The sequence below is a fragment of the Cebus imitator genome, unplaced genomic scaffold, assembly GCF_001604975.1.
Source record: "Cebus imitator isolate Cc_AM_T3 unplaced genomic scaffold, Cebus_imitator-1.0 Scaffold124, whole genome shotgun sequence".
NCBI classification, from domain to species: Eukaryota; Metazoa; Chordata; class Mammalia; order Primates; family Cebidae; genus Cebus; species Cebus imitator.
The window spans coordinates 2,713,873-2,730,281 of record NW_016107439.1 but is presented as its reverse complement, the minus strand read 5'-3'; the positions used below and the strand labels follow the sequence as shown (position 1 = coordinate 2,730,281).

General features: G+C 37.2%; 1 protein-coding gene and 1 non-coding gene across 3 annotated transcripts in view; both read right to left on the bottom strand.

Moving 5' to 3' along the window:
- SCFD2 (sec1 family domain containing 2) overlaps positions 1 to 16,409 on the bottom strand; it is a 431,480-nt gene that overhangs the window by 318,300 nt on the left and 96,771 nt on the right. The window lies entirely within an intron of this gene.
- Positions 13,868 to 13,974, bottom strand: LOC119472934. The gene has a single exon (XR_005202106.1). It is a non-coding gene; the product is annotated as a U6 spliceosomal RNA (small nuclear RNA).

The following is a 16,409-nucleotide window of genomic DNA, read 5'->3' as shown; positions in this document are numbered from 1 at the left end:
TAGAGTGAATAATAATGGCTAAAATCTGTTGTGTTTTTTTTATGTAACTGGCAAAGGGCAATTACCTTAGATAAATTTTTGAATTCTAAAGATTTAATGAATTTGCTACTATGATTATCCCTTCTAATTTACAAATGAGGAAACTGTAGCTTAATGAGGTAGATAATTTCCACCAAGATCACTCAGTAAGCATCAGCAGAATTTAATTCCAGAATCCTCTAATCTTAAGGTCCTTTCTCTTAACCACTAAGCCATACTATGATCAAATCTGGTGCTTTCCCCTTTGTGATTAATGTCATGGCTTTTAGGTTCTTCCCTACTCCAAAATAAACCCAATGTTTACCAATATTTTCTGGTAGTTTACTTTTGATTTTGGGTATTTTTAATTTTTTTTAACTTTAAGAATATAGAAATGTGATCTTGCTATATTGCCCAGGTTGGTCTCAAACTCCAAGCCTCAAGAGATCACCTTGGCTTCCCAAAGCACTGGAATTACAGGTATGAGCCACTGCATCTAGCCTGGTTTTGGTTTTCTAATTCACCTTTTAACATAGCGATAATCACTCCCCCCAACAATTTTTCTTGGTCACATATTAAATATTTCCTACTGGTTTGTGATACCATCTTTATCAAATAAAAAAGTTACTAAAATATTCCTGCATCTGTTCCTGAATTATCTTGCAGCAATACCACATTATTGCTAATAATTTTAATGGAAGGGAGAGGATTAATTGCTGAATTAAAAGGTAAGCCAAAACCAAAAAAGACTACTAGAAAATGCTGATAAACATTACTGATGTATAAAATGATGTTTAATATTGACATATATTATCATATGGGCTGAGACAAGTCTTTTTACCCAATATTATTGTTAGTTAGCCTTTTTTTGGCTGTTTTTAAGAAAGACTTAATCAAATTACTTAAAAAAAATTCACTGACATTCTGATGAGCAATGAAGTAAATTCATAAAATAAATTGAGAGGAAATTTTTAATGAACACCTACTATCTGCCAGGTGGAAAAATAACAATAAACAAAACATATGGGATCCCTGTCTTCAGAGAGCTAAGGAGATACAGATAAGTTAGGCAGTATTTAAATTAATTGAATTATTTAAATTAGGGTAATCAGTGTAAGAGGATGGGCAGCACCAAAAAAAGGCAGCTAACTTGGACTTGAAGGATGAAGTAACACATAAAGGTAAAGAAATGACCCAGTAAAAGAAAAGGTCACTGTGACTGTCCCTTTAAAACAGTTGCCTCTACCACCAGAAATCAACCAACCTCAAAAAACCTGTCTATCACTAATTAAATTATGTTTAACATTCTTGTGCAGTTATCAGGGTATTACGTTTTCCTGTGGATAATTTACCCCTGATCTAAAAAAGGTATCCCTAATGAGGGTACATTTCAGTGATCGCCTTGCTGTTGACGATGTCCTGGACCTTCTCGTGCTTTCCTGTCATACTGTCTTCCTGCAAAAGAAGATGGAGCATGTGGCTGACAGATGGAAGAATGGCCAGTATGTGTTTCTAATATGTTTTCCATGTATTCTATATGATGTGTGACCTCTGTGAGTGTCTCCTCTGGACTCTGATCTGAGCATCGCCTGACCTTCAGTGATGAAAATCTCTCCTATCACTACTTCAAAATTTTGTATAAAAGGGCACCAATTATAATTTCAGCCTTAGAAAGGTAACAAAATTAAGTATAATGTGAGAAAAAGATATTGTATATGAGAGATGTGAATACAAATTTTGATGTAAAGAGAAAAAAAAGGGAAATTCTTTTGTGTAGCCAATGTTTAGAAAGAAATCTAGATCTTAAATAAACCCACATAAGCCCTCTATAGAGGGATGAACCATAGAGCGGATTCTTATAAGATGGCTGCCAAATTCTTCCCCAAAATGAAAATCTTGGTACAAACAGGGCTGAGATTTCTCAAGTAAATACAAACAACAACACAAAGTCTTTGCATGAACTCAGAAACTATTTGTTGTTTGGATCATGCCTCACTACAATAGAAAATCTTAGCCTTTGGGGCTGAGCACTGGGGAGTCTAAACTCTTTATCCCCTTATGCATCATCTATCAGTTAATGTATGACTGGAAAATGGCAAATAAGATAAATTACATGTACTGGAGGGGAGTGCTCCAAAAGAAATTCCAGGGTATATTATTTATTCATAAAGTAAAAACAAGGAATTGTTTCTGAAAAAAATCAAAAATTATGAGTCTGACTTTATTTGTATATTCTGATAAATGTACATACAGGTGATCTGCTTATAAACAGGCAGAGCTGTACTTCTACTAGAAGTGTAGTTTAACAATTATATTCTTTAATTTACATTTTCAAATAAGCCCTTCAAGGTAGTGTGGAAGAGTTATTGAAAACACAGACTGTGGAGTCAGGTAGAGCCAGGACAGAATCCAGGCTCTACCACTTATTAACTATGGAACCTAGGCAGATACTTAACTTATCTAAGTTTCTTTTTCTTCCTCTGTAAAACAGGAACGAGGATAGTTCCTAGAAATATAAGGTTTCAATAAGACAATGCATGTAAAGCATTTAGGCCTAGTTCCTATCACTGGGCAAGAACTCCATGGTGGTAGATGGTTTGGTAGTGAGGATCAACTATCTCATGATTTCAGTACAAACATCTTGTAAAGACTTCAGAATGATTTCACTAAGAACAGGGTAAAAATGGGAGTCGCGCGGTGAAACGAAAGTGATCAGGGCTTCTGGCAAGACTCACGCATCTGACAAGATCAGGCCAAGCTATAGACAAGCAGCTGTAACCGTCCTTCTCCTATGACTCTTGGCAAAAACCCTCGCGTATAAGTTGTCACTTAAACTCTGTGTCTTCTGCTGCTTCAACAATAACATGACCTCTTTTATGAGTTTGATGAAGACAAAATAGATCCAAATGTTAAGATATTTTCTATATCTCAGATACTGAAATCAGATATACGATATCTGAATCAAGTAATGAAATCAGATATTCAATATCTCATATATATGAAGTATAATTTGAAATAAAATTAGATGAAAGTATCTCATTATTATAAAGAACTATACATTCATCAAGCCAATACGTATAGTGTATCATGTGCTTTTTATAGGTTAGGCATATTCCAAGTGAAGGGAAAGCATGAATAAATAAGTTATAAAATGCCAGTCTAACAGTATGGGTGTGGTTGTGGCAGAGTGAGATGGACGTAAATAAGCCATGCTCTAACTGATATGTATTATTACATATCAGTTACATATGTAGTTACATATCAGTTACATATATCAGTTACTGATATGTATTATTACATATCATTACATATACAGGTGTGTGTATAAGGGACTATGGCATACTAAGAAAGGAACCATTCAAGTGGGATATATATCCCTTATCAGTTGAAAACTAATTTAAAAGAAAACCCTTCTTAACACTGAACAACGTGGTTTAGACCTAAGAGATGCTCCAAATCTGTACTGATTATAATCCTTATTATTTAATTTGCTTGTACTCTACTCTCTAGATAATGCAAGCCAAACAACAGCACAGATCTTGTTTATCTTGTTCATTGATTCAGCCTTGCTGTCAAAGCATGGTGTCTGGTGTCTAATAGGTGGCTCAAAAACTATTAGTTGGTTGAATGAATGGATTTTATGTTCTGGCTACATAAGAAATCATCTCCATTTGGAGGTCATTTCATTAGCTCTCCTACAAAAGCAAAATATCTTAGCTTCTAAATTTTAGTCTATATTTTCTCTTTTTTTACTGTGTTATTTTATCATGCTAATCAGAAATACACTGAATTATTCCTACACCCAATCGGTATATGAATTATTCTTAAGGAGAATTTAAATCAGGTGAATGCCATTAAAAACTATTCTTATCAGTAGAGAAGAATGCTGATGATGTATGCCTTGGTTGATAAATTCATCATGTTTAAATCGGCAGCTTTCCTCTAAAGTGTTGTGTTTATGAGATTACTGCTAATCCACTGTTTTCGCTTCTTTTTCTCACAAAGGCTATAATCTCATTAAAAATGTAAGAGCAAGAAGAAAACAAATCCATCAAATAAAAGTGACTTTACAAATTTTATGTCTTTGTACTTTATAATGCTTTTTACCATCAAAACTAAAGTTAAATATACAAAACAAAAAATAGTGGTTATCATGTATTCAATAAGACAGAAGATAAATTATATATTTCTCATTAAAATTAATAACAAGAAATGTCAAATCCAAAATTTTTCCAATTTAATTCCCTATTTTTTTCTGTTTAAAAATTATAAATCCAGAATGTTGCAAGGAAAACAAACTTTAAATACTTACTAATATATCAAACAAAACAGCAACACTAACTGAAACAAAACAGTTCACTTACAAAAAGAAAAAAGGCTACACCATACCTACATGGACAAACTACTTAAAGGAATCTTCTATACTCTCTAACAAAACGACAATCAAGGTTTTTTTTAATCACATGGATGGATAACAACAGAAAGCTCCACATGGAAGGGTGATAATCTATCAATTTTTGTCATATATTTTTCCCCTGGAATAAGCTTTTTGGTGATTTTGTTTTGCTCATTTACAAAATCGGGAGATAAAAAACCAAGACTAGTATTCTTGCATTTTGTGTCAGGAAAGACTCCTGTTAAAAACATACAGCACAACTAGTATGTAATTGCCCAGCTGTGGATTTCTTTTTCTGCACAGGACATGAAATGACATAAATTACTCTAGAAGAAATATTTCCAGAATGTTTGTAAAATTACCCTGCAACACAACACTGCAAGTTAGAAGCCAATACTGCTCCCACTGGACAGTCCTGAGTAAAGAAAGCACTGAGGAGCGTACTCCTAAAGTATGACCATCTTTAGGAGATTTGGATCATTTGACATTCATCACTTCAAGCATCAACACATTCTCAAAAAAAAAAAAAAAAAAAAAAGCCAGACTTATCAGCTGTCTGATACTCAACACTCATCCACTTCTTCCACCCATCCACTTCTGCAGTGAGTCCTTTAACTTAAAAGAACGAGAAGAACAGAGGGAGATGGGAAGGCACAGACCTTCCAGAGATCATGGAGAAATCCATGCACCAGCCCAACCCTCCTATCTAGTCTCAGCGCCCACTAATGTTAAGCTAACCGCTAGCACTCTCAGAGCACTTAAGTCAGAAATATTCTAGATATTCTGCCAGCCTAGGCATAGGCTTCCCTCAGGAAAGCACACCTTTAGGTATGTTAGACACAAGACACCCTGTGAATGGACATAAGCAAGACTTGGTTTCTCTAGGGCTAACACTAAAAATAAAAAATTTAAAAAATCAGTTAAGACAGTGTTATTTCCCTTTATTCTTAAGAACCCAGATGTTTAACAAAGAAAAAAGAATCCTAGCACCACTGTGGTGGTTGGCATGGTACAAACAGCTAGAAGGAGTGGCTCGGGATGGAAGATTCAGTTAGTGGAGGGAAGCAAAAACCATTGTTATTCCTATTTTGGTCAGGCAAGAATAACCAGAAGTTGTATCCTCCTTGTTTTTCACAAAATGGAGACCCACCCATACGCGCCTTCAGTCACTGGCATAAGGTCTGTATTTGAAACTTTTTGGTAGACCCATAAAATGGTAAGAACCAAAATTGTTACCCTCGAACTTACTTTGTTTGATTACTAACTCTGGTTTTCAGCTGGAATTACATATGATATCATTGTTTCTAAGCCAAGATCAGTTAAAAAGCACTGGTTTGCATAGCCTATATATTCCACTCTCATTTTCTGATCAGATGCTTGGCACAGATTTGCCTAACTCACAATCTGAAAATGTGCCTTCCCTGGGCAAAGGAACAAAAGTTCATGGGTGTCATTTTCTTTTTTCTATTTGTCTATTTTTCATTATTTAAAAATACAATACTTTAATGTGATGGGGAGAAGAACAACACTAAAATAACTATTCTCCAAGAATAAAATGAAATTGAGATGATATATCCTTATGGAGAAATGTGTAAGTCTCATAAGGTTCCAATTAAAAGCTTACTGAGGAGTAAAACTCAAGATAAAAATCTAATGTGAATGCCAAATTTACAGATATATCAAAGAAAAACAAATTAGTGGGAAATACTGCATTTCAGTAATCCCAGTACCCACAGAAAAAGTTCTCAATTTAAATGCAGAATCTAGGACTTACTTTTCTCACAGAGGCAATACTAGAAAAGCAGGACTCAGATACTCATGCCAGGCTACAAAATCCTACTTGGTCCTGTATCCCTGAAAATGGCATGAGTAATAGTAGTGTACTATAAATCCACATTACAAAACAAACTGTATGCACACCCAAAAACCCACGTTTGTTTCAGTTTGACAGCATCACCGTCTGGCAGACAGCATGTGCTCAATAGATTGTTATTATATAGACTGAAACAGAATACTTTGAAACAGGCTTTTCAGCTTTTCCCCTCCACTATTGGAAGTGACACCTCTGTTGGCAAAGAACTAGACGGGAGGAGCTTCTCTGGAAAGGAGAGAAGGTGAGGAAGAGAAGATTTATATTTCTTGGAACTAATAAAGTTTATTAATTCTCTCTATCTATAAATAATACAGTGTCCCCCAGGTGTTCTGAATGATTTAAAAAAATGAAGGTAGCAGAGCAGAGGTTTTGCAATTAAATAAAAACATCTAATCAAATGAATGCCTGAGAACCCAACAGGTTAGGCAGCTCAGGTCTCTTTAATTCCTAATGTTATTTATCTGGAACTTTTTCAATAAAGTTCTTTGGAAAATTTTAAAATTCTAAAAATTCAGAGTTCCACTAAAATAAGTTAAATCTTCATACACTACTTCCAAACACCCAGAATCTGGTGACGTTTAAGAACACAAGCATCAACAGAATTCATTATTTTGATCACTTCCTTAGCAGGTCATAAAATGATCAGGATTACAAGGTTCACAGCACAAGCTCTTGTGATGACTATTGCAGCAAAAGGTGACCATATTAATTGAAATCTAGTTTGGCTGTTGTCACAGAGACCCAAATTGCGGTGGCTTAAATAAGACAGGAATGTATGTCTTACTTACAAAAAGCGAAAATAAGTGGTCCTGGGCTGGTATGGTGTTTCCACCATCATGAGAGAACCCCCATGCTCTTTCCAACTTTTGCTCAAACATCCCCAACACACAGCTTCCTCTATGATCCAAAATGGCCACTCCTGCTCCTGCCATTCTGGCTGCATTTCAGCATGCAAAAAGAAAGGGGATAAAGGAAGACATGTGCCTACACTTTAAATGCACAGCCTGAACCTGGCCCACATTACCTCTACATAGGTCTCATTTGCCAGAACCTGGTCTGGTCTAGTTGCAAGGGTAACTGGGAAGCACAGTCATTATTTGGGGTGGCCAAGAGCTATGTAAAAGGGTGAGAACAAGTGGTAAGAACATAAAGAAGCCTCTCTGTCCTAAAAGCCACAACACAGTATCTCTCTGTACTCTGGTAAACCATGTAAACATTTATCAATTTATTGCAGGTACCAATCTGTGGCAAGTAAATTCCAACAAACCTCTCCAATTCCCATGAGCAGGAAGTTATGTCTGCTACTGCAAGTGTGAACATGAAGATTCTTCATTTGAGGACATGCTCATGAAAAAGGTACACAAGGTCCCTATTCTCACTTATCTTATAATCTAGCAGACAGAGATAAGGTAAATAAAATAATGTCAATAAATGAGAAGTAAATAGAAAACAAAAGTGGCTCCAAGCTATTCAGGGAAGGCCTCCCTGAGGAGTCCACCCCTGAGTTTTGATCTGAGCCAGCTATGTGAGGAGAAATTAGCAATTGTAAAAGCTCTGAGATTCTCCATTTGTCAAGATCAAAGTTACCTCAGCTCTAGTTTTCTTTATGTAAGTCTGTTACATGTGGAAGAGAGAATGAACTTATGAGCATGTGTGTGTGTGCATACGTGTTTTTGCACGCATACATACATGTATGTATAAGGACAAAAGAGAAATCTATAACACTAGCATTGAAGTTAATACTGAACAACCAAAAATAACCTAGAATACTCTAAAGCCTGGGCAATCTATGGAAAGAGGAGGATAAAAAAGCAAATTGTTAGAGAAGTTGAGAGGCACAGTAGAACTTTGTATTCTGTGATGGTTAATACTGAGTGTCAACTTGATTGGACTGAAGGATACAAAGTATTGATTCTGGGTGTGTCTGTGAGGGGATTGCCAAATGAGATTAACATTTGAGTCAGTGGGCTGGGGAAGGCAGATCCACCCTTAATCTGGTGGGCAAGATCTAATCAGCTGTCCGTGAATATAAAGTAGGTAGAAAAACATTTAAAAAGAGAGATGATCCTAGCCTCCCAGCCTACATCTTTCTCCTGTGCTGGATGCTTCCTGCCCTTGAACATCAAACTCCAAGTTCTTCAGTTTTGAGACTCAGACTGGCTCTCCTCGCTCCTCAGCTTATAGATAGCCTATTGTGGGAACTTACGATCGTGTAAGTTAATACTTAATAAACTCCCTTTTATATATATATATATATATACACACACACACATATATACACACATATATGCGTGTGTGTGTGTTTATGTGTGTGTGTGTATATATATACACACACACACATATATGCGTGTTTGTGTGTGTGTGCTTGTGTGTGTGTGTTGCTGAAATAATCATGATATATTCTCAGGATATTCAAGTAGTCACATATTCAAGTAGGCTATATATATATCCTATAAGAGAACCCTAATACATATTTAAAAGTTGTTTTTCCTAGTTGCTTTAAATGGTGCTACTTTTTATATAAAGTTAACTAACTTTGAGTGTATTGTTTTAACTAAATTGCAGTTCAAAATGAATAATTAGCAGTTATGAATAAAATGTCAACTGGTTTCATCTCTGGAAGATTTTAGGGAGTCAGTAGCAATCTGCTACTCAGGTAGCATGTTTTTGCTCCAATGGCTTTGCCAATATAGCAGAACCAGAAAGATATCAAGTCAGGCCCAGGTCTGAGGGAATTTTCATCTACCTCTTACTTTCCAAAATCCCAATGTCATTTTTATGACTGATCATAACACACACCATCATTTTATGTGCTACTGGAAAAAAATAGTTTCAACTAAAATATGCTACCAATTTCAGGACGTACTCAAATTTCAGAAATGTGAAAAAATAATCATATCAAAATCAATGAAAAATGGTAGGTAGTATTCTTCTAGCCAAATCTGCCCCTCTACCTAAGTAGCAGATTTTTGAAAGCATCAGGTAGATGAAAATCCCCTCAGACCTGCGCCTGACTTGATATCTTTCTGGCTCTTCTGTATTTGCAAAGCCATTGGAGTAAAAACATGGTACCTAAGTAGCAGTTTGCCTTCACTGGCCATGAGTATGACAAAAAGTTGTTCACTTGTTGTAGTCAACTCATTGTAGCACCTTTCATAAGTTAAGGTGGGTGATCTTTTAGCAGGTAACTGTGTGACTACTTGAATATCCTGAGAATATATCATGATTATTTCAGCAACATTGAACTTTCCCCCTGTCTAGTCTAGGACTGAGGGGTGCTTTGGGAATGACCTTTTAGACTGACACTATGAGATCTTAGGCTAGGAAGATTTTTATTAGTGGGTTACTGATAGCTCAAGAAGGTCTTGATTTAGCTTGGGTCTATATAGTGAAATATAAGTAGCATAATATTTTAAGTATTAATACAATGATTTTAAATAGTTAGAAATCATGACAGATTATCCTAGTTAAAAGAAACCTGTAATTAGTATTTTTAAAACAATAGAACTATATAAATATTTAATTACTGTATTTGCTTAATTTTAAAACTGTTTTGTATAGAACTCATTTTGATAAAAAGCATGTAAGACATTTTATTCATGACTAGCTACTTTGTCAGCTCTTGTATCATTTTATTGTGATTCTTAGCTTCCAAAGATTGAGTTTCAACATTCTCCTGAATCTTACTGACCTTTATTTCTATTCATATTCTGAATGCCATTTCTGTTATTTCAGCCATCTCAGCCTGATTAAGAACCTTTGCTCTCCAGCTAGTGCAGTCATATGGAGGAAAGAAGACACTCTGGCTTTCTGAGTTGTCAGAGTTCTTGCACTGGTTCTTTCTCATCTTTGTGGGCAGATGTTCTTTCAATCTTTAAAGTTGCTGTCCTTTGGATGGCTTATTTTCTTTTATCCTATTTGATAAAAGAATAAAGCCCCAAGAGGGCTTTATTCGTAGTATAAGGTGAGTTCAGTCAACTGGTTTCATCTTTGGAAGATTTTAAGGAGTCAGGACTCTGCTCAGGAGTCCTAGCCTGTGTGCTCTAACCCTGGGTGACTGGTATTGGCACTGGCTTTGTTCTCTGGCTCCTCAAGGTTAGGAACCTGTTGCACTTGGAGGACTGAGGTGCTCCCATACTGCTGGCCACAACACTCTAATGGGTGGTGCCAGCCAAAGCACATCATAGGCTGGTGGCAGAAGGGCTTGTTTTTGTTTGCACATACTAGCAGCACTGGTAGCAGCAGTGCAGCAGGGTGCATGCTTGTTGACTGCTGCAGGATGCTAGTGGGTGCCAGGGTGCTAGCCTCTGTTTTGGCATTCACAACTGCAGCAATGGCAGCACAGCTCATGGAGGCTGGGAGCCCCTGTCCAGTAATTGTGCCCTTTTGCACTAGTGATGGTGTTATCATGGGGGTGGGGCACTGGTAGGTGTAGGACTGTGTACATCCTCTGTGCCACTCAGGGTGGGGGCATGTCCACTGTTTTCCATGTCTAGTTTCACAGCCACAACAGTGTTGACACAGGGGTGGGGTGCTGGCAGAAAGGGACTGATGAGCTCAGTGCCCACTAATGCTCCAACAACAATGGTGGTGCAATTATCTTTTTTGTGATGAATTTCCCAGGTATTCTTTGAGCTTCTGGTATTTGGATGTCTAGATCTCTATCAAGGTCAGGGAAATTTTCCTCAATTATTCCCTCAAATACATTTTCCACACTTTTAGATTTTTCTTCTTCCTTGGGAACACAAATTATTCTTACGTTTTGATGCTTAACATAGTCCCAAGCTTCTTGGAGGCCTTGTTCATTATTCAAAATTCCTTTTTCTTTGTCTTTGATGGATTGGGTTAATTCAAAAGCCTTCTCCATGAGCTCCGAAGTTCTTTCTTCTGCTTGCTCAATTTTATCTGAGACTTTCCAGTGCATTTTTGATTTCTCTAAGAGTGTCTTTGATTTCCAGAAGTTGTGATTATTTTTCATTTATGCTGTCTATTTCACTGAATATTTTTCCTTTCATATCCTGTATCATGTTTGTGATTTCTTTAAGTTGGACTTCACCTTTCTCTGGTGTCTCCTTGATTAGCTTAATAACTGACCTTCTGAATTCTTTTTCTGGAAATTCAGAGATTTCATCTTGGTTTGGATTGCTGGTGAGCTAATGTGATATTTGGGTGGTGTTTAAGAATCTGTTTTGTCATTTTACCAGAATTGCTTCCCTGGTTCCTTCTCATTTGGGTAGACCATGTCAGAGGGAAGATCTGGGCCTCAGGGCTGCTGTTTAGATTCTTTCGTCTCATGGGGTGCTCCCTTGATGTAGTGTTCTCTCCACTTCCCCTAGGAATGGGGCTTCTTGAGAGTCATACTGCAGTGATCATTTTTGCTCTTCTCGGTCTAGCAGACCAGTGGAACTACTAGGTTCCAGGCTGGTACTGGGGAGTGTCTGCAAAGAGTCCTGTGATGTGATCCATCTTCAAGTCTTTCAGCCATGGATACCAGCACCTGCTCCAGTAGAGGTTTCAGGGGAGTGAAGTGGACTCTGTGAGGGTCCTTGGTTGTATTTTTGTTTCGTGTGCTGGTTTTTGGTTGGTTGCTTCAAGAGTGCATCAGCTGCAGTACTATAGGAGGATGCAAACTTGCCTTAGGGTTGCCTGGTTAAGTATTCAGGTTTTTGAGGCAGTAGGCAGGGCCATAGAGCTCCCAAGAGATTACATCCTCTGTTTGGCAACCAGGGCTGGTAGAGAAAGACCACCAGGTGGGAGCAGGAATAAGTGTGTCTGAGCTCAGACTCTCCTTAGGCGGGGCTTGCTGCAGCTACTGTGGCAGATGGGGATGTGGTTCCCAGGCCAAAGGAGTTACGTTCCCAGGGGGATTATGGCTGCCTCTGCTGAATCACACAGAGCACCAAGGAAGTCAGGTAGAGCTGGCAGTAACAGGCCTCACCCTGTTCCCACGTAAGCCACAGTCTTAAAGGCTAGTCTCATGCCCACTGTGCCCCTGCAACATAACCGAGTTTATTTCCAGGCAGCTGGTGACCAGGGCTGAGAACTTACCCCAGACCACCAGCCTCCCCACTGAGAAAGCAAGCCGACTCTCGGTTTTTCAGCATCTCGGGGAGACTGCAGTGGTGATCCAGTTCCTTCAGATGTTCTGTGCATTCTCTCAGCTTTCCTGGCACGTTCCTGCGGTAGTTCTTGGAGCAGAAGTTCACGATGTGAGCCTCCACACACTGCTCTGTCTGTCTGAGTGGGAGCTGCAAGCTAGTCCTGCCTCCTATCCGCCATCTTAATCCAAATATCCATAGATGTTTTTGCAAGTGACAAAACGCCATGCTGCCAAATGACTCTGAAGAGCAAAGCCCACAGAGAAGCAGAGTGGTCTTCCCAGAAAAACTCAATCCTAATTATAAATGGTTAAAAAGAAGGTATTATACTTCATATTCTCACTCATAGGCGGGTGTTGATCAATGAGAACACATGAGCACAGGGAGGGGAGCATCACACACTGGGGTCTTTTGGGGGGGGCTAAGTGAGGGACAGCATGGGGTGGGGAGGTTTGGGAGGTATAACATGGGAAGAAATGCCAGATATAGGTGACGGGGGGTTGGAGGTAGCAAACCACATTGCCGTGTATTTACCTATGCAACAATCCTGCATGATCTGCACATGTGCCCCAGAACCAAAAGTACAATTTTTTTAAAAAAGAAGGTATTATAAAATAGAACTTCCCAGGGTATTGGTGAAGTCAGAAACACCACTAAAATGAGCCATCATATTTCCAAGCTAAGACATATGACATGAGAGCTAATAGATGCACTAGAGGACCGAGAAGGTAAAATCTGCCAATTTATTGTAGAATTAGCAGACATACTATTATTTAGCTTAGATCAACTTTATTTCTTATAGAAAGATATTGTCTAACATTCAATATATTTTTAAAAACCAATCCTACCTATTAAAAACTATTTTGGCAGCCAATAAAATAGATGACTATTTTTTATTGCAAAGAGATAAAATTTAAAACTAAAGCTATATTTCATCTCAATTTTCTTGAGTGGCTTTATAACTCATTTACATTTTATTTAAAAACCATTTCCCAAGATGGATTGTTCTAATTTAAAGTATAAATTCTACCTAAAGAAATCACTGGAAATGGATATAATACATATATATTTATAAAGTATATGTTCAGGAAGTGGGAATTTTAAACACAGCTGCTTCCTTAATACATAGTTTGCTATCATTTTATAACTACAATAAGTTATAATCAATAAAAGAATTTTTCCTTGTATTACTCTTCAGTGGTTTTATAGAGGGAAAATCAGCTGTTGGACAGCGTTTGAGAATACATATTGCTTTTCAGGGTTCTCACTGTATGATACCTTGATTTGATCCCACAAAATCTTTTCTGGGGTTTCAAAATTTTCTGGATACAATGAGAATTATGTTTATTATTATTATTACCACTCACACCAATACACCATACCATTTTTTAAGACAAGCAGAAAAAGTATAAGGCTTAAAAAATCATAATGAATTTGCTAATGCACAATTTTTCTTTAATATTTACTTTTATTTTAGATTTTAAAAATCTGAAATGCTTCATGAATTTGCATGTCATCCTTGTGCAGGGGCCATGCTAATCTTTTCTGTTTCATTCCAATTTTAGTATATGTGCTGCCAAAGTGAGCACCAAACGCACAATTTAAAGGGTCATTTATTTGCTATGTAATTTTAACAAAAAGGTCAATAGTTTCATTTTCTTTGAAGTTCAAGCACTAGTTATTGTTATAACTGTAGCAATTACATTGTACCTATTAAGTAACTATTTTCTTTTTCCTTTTTTTTTTTTTTTTTTTTTTTTTTTTTTTTGAGACAGGGTCACCCAGTCTGGAATGCAGTGGCGTGATTACCTCTTGGGCTCAAGTGATCCTCTTGCCTCAGGCTCCTAAGTAGCTGAGACCGCATGCATGCACCACCACACCCAGCTGATTTTTTTTTTTTTTTAATTTTTAGTACAGACGCCGTCTCACTATTCGTTGCCCAGACTGGTCTTGAACTCCTGGCCTCAAGTGATCCTTCTGTCTCAGGATTGCAGGTGTGATTCACAATGCCCAGCCAATAAATTTTTAATGGAGAGGGAAAAAAAAAAGCTTTTTTCTTTCTCTTTTTTTTTGAGACGGAGTCTCACTCTATTGCCCAGGCTAGAGTGCAATGGTATGATCTTGGCTCACCGCAACCTCTGCCTCCTGTGTTCAAGTGATTCTCCTACCTCAGCCTCCCACGTAGCTGGGACTACAGGCACGCACCATCACGCCCAGCTAATTTTTTTGTGGTTTTAGTAGAGATAGGGTTTCACTATGTTGGCCGGGTTGGTCTTGAACTCCTGACCTTGTTATCCACCTGCTTCGGCCTCCCAAAGTGCTGGGATTACAGGCATGAGCCACCGCACTCGGCCAAAAAAAAATAAAAAGCTTTTTTCTTGTGACAATTAGCATAAAAACATCAGTCATCCATTGCAGAAAAAGTGGGTTTTAAACCAAGATTTAAAGAAAAATAGTGTCAAACATTATCAAACAGTAAATATAAAAAGATGGTAACATTTTCCTAAGTGACAAACTCATTCTTCCTTAATAAATTTTAATTTAGGAAACCAAAATCTAGGTGAGATTATATTAAAGGCATTACTCACATAAAATAAGTTGGCATTTGTAATATTTTTGACCCAGCTGAAAGAATAAATATCAATGATTATTTATTGTGCATTTACTGTACTTAGTTATGTATTAATACACATATAATCTCACTCAAACCTAATGATAACACTATGAGGTAGATACTTTATTCCTCTTTAGATAAGGAAACTAAGCCAAACTCTCTTGATATACTATAAGAAAGGGATTCTTCATACTTCATACCCTTTCACCAAATTAAATGAATTTGTACTTTAATTAAAAGGCAAAGCTACTTTGTGAAAACACTCACTAATTGAATCATAAAAATATCCATAATCAGTTTAAACTTGTTTTTTCTACACTTCAAATCTGAAGCAAAATCAGAATTATTTTACAACTAGCCCATATGTATTCAATGCCTAAAACACTGAATATGATATTGGGCCTTGGAGATAAGAGAGAAAAAAGGAGTCATGAAGATGCTTTGTCTCCTACGGTTTTTAAATTGTACTCACTGCTAACAAATATTAGATTTTCCCCAACAATACTCAAAAAGGTTTCTATTTTGAGCACATAATAATATCGTTAGAAATTAAATTTATAAATCTATCGTTTCCAGGAGCATAAGTCCAACACGAATCTTACAAATAGTCCTCAGTCTATTGCTGACTAGTCATTAGATCACCAAAACCACCATAAGTAGCAGATATGCAGTAATCTATATTTAACTGTAGATTTCTAAGGCCAATTTCTTTTTTTTAACCAAGGTTGTCTATAACATTACTTAGGCCATAAAGTAAACACTGAGGTTTCAGTGATGGAGGCCTGGTAGAAAGTGGTGGAAATGAGTCTTCCAATAAATAAACAATTCTTAACATTAGCTGAAATTTCTTAGTGGCTTTCAAGCCCTTGGGGGAAAACTAAATGTCCTCATGCTCAAAATAAACCCAAATGCTCTACTTTCAAACCAAAGTCTGCAAAAGGGGCAGCTGCCCGTATATTATGACTTGTTAAACTAACGGATGAGTGTATACTATATAAGTAAGCATGTCCATAAACAAAGAGCAATTCCCATGGTCAGTTTATACATTCGCCTATGCTAAAATCCTAACTTATAAAAACCCAGAAGTGACTGAGAACACAGTACTGGCCAGGGTGATATGCAATTATGATAAAAGTAGGGTCTTAGTATTTTAAATGCTTACTTTTTTTCCCAGTCTTATTTATTTATTTTTTTTATTTAAGAGATTGGGCAGAGGCGAGGGGGTCTCTCTATGTTGCCAGGCTGGAGTACAGTGGCTATTCACAGGCACGATCATAGCTCACTGCAGCCTCAAAAGTCAGGATTGCTCCTGACTTTGAGCAATCCTCCCACTTCAGCCCCCTGAGTAGCTGAAACTACAGATGCCTGGCTTTCCTCAGTCTTTCCTTTCTTTCTTTTTTTTTTTTTTTT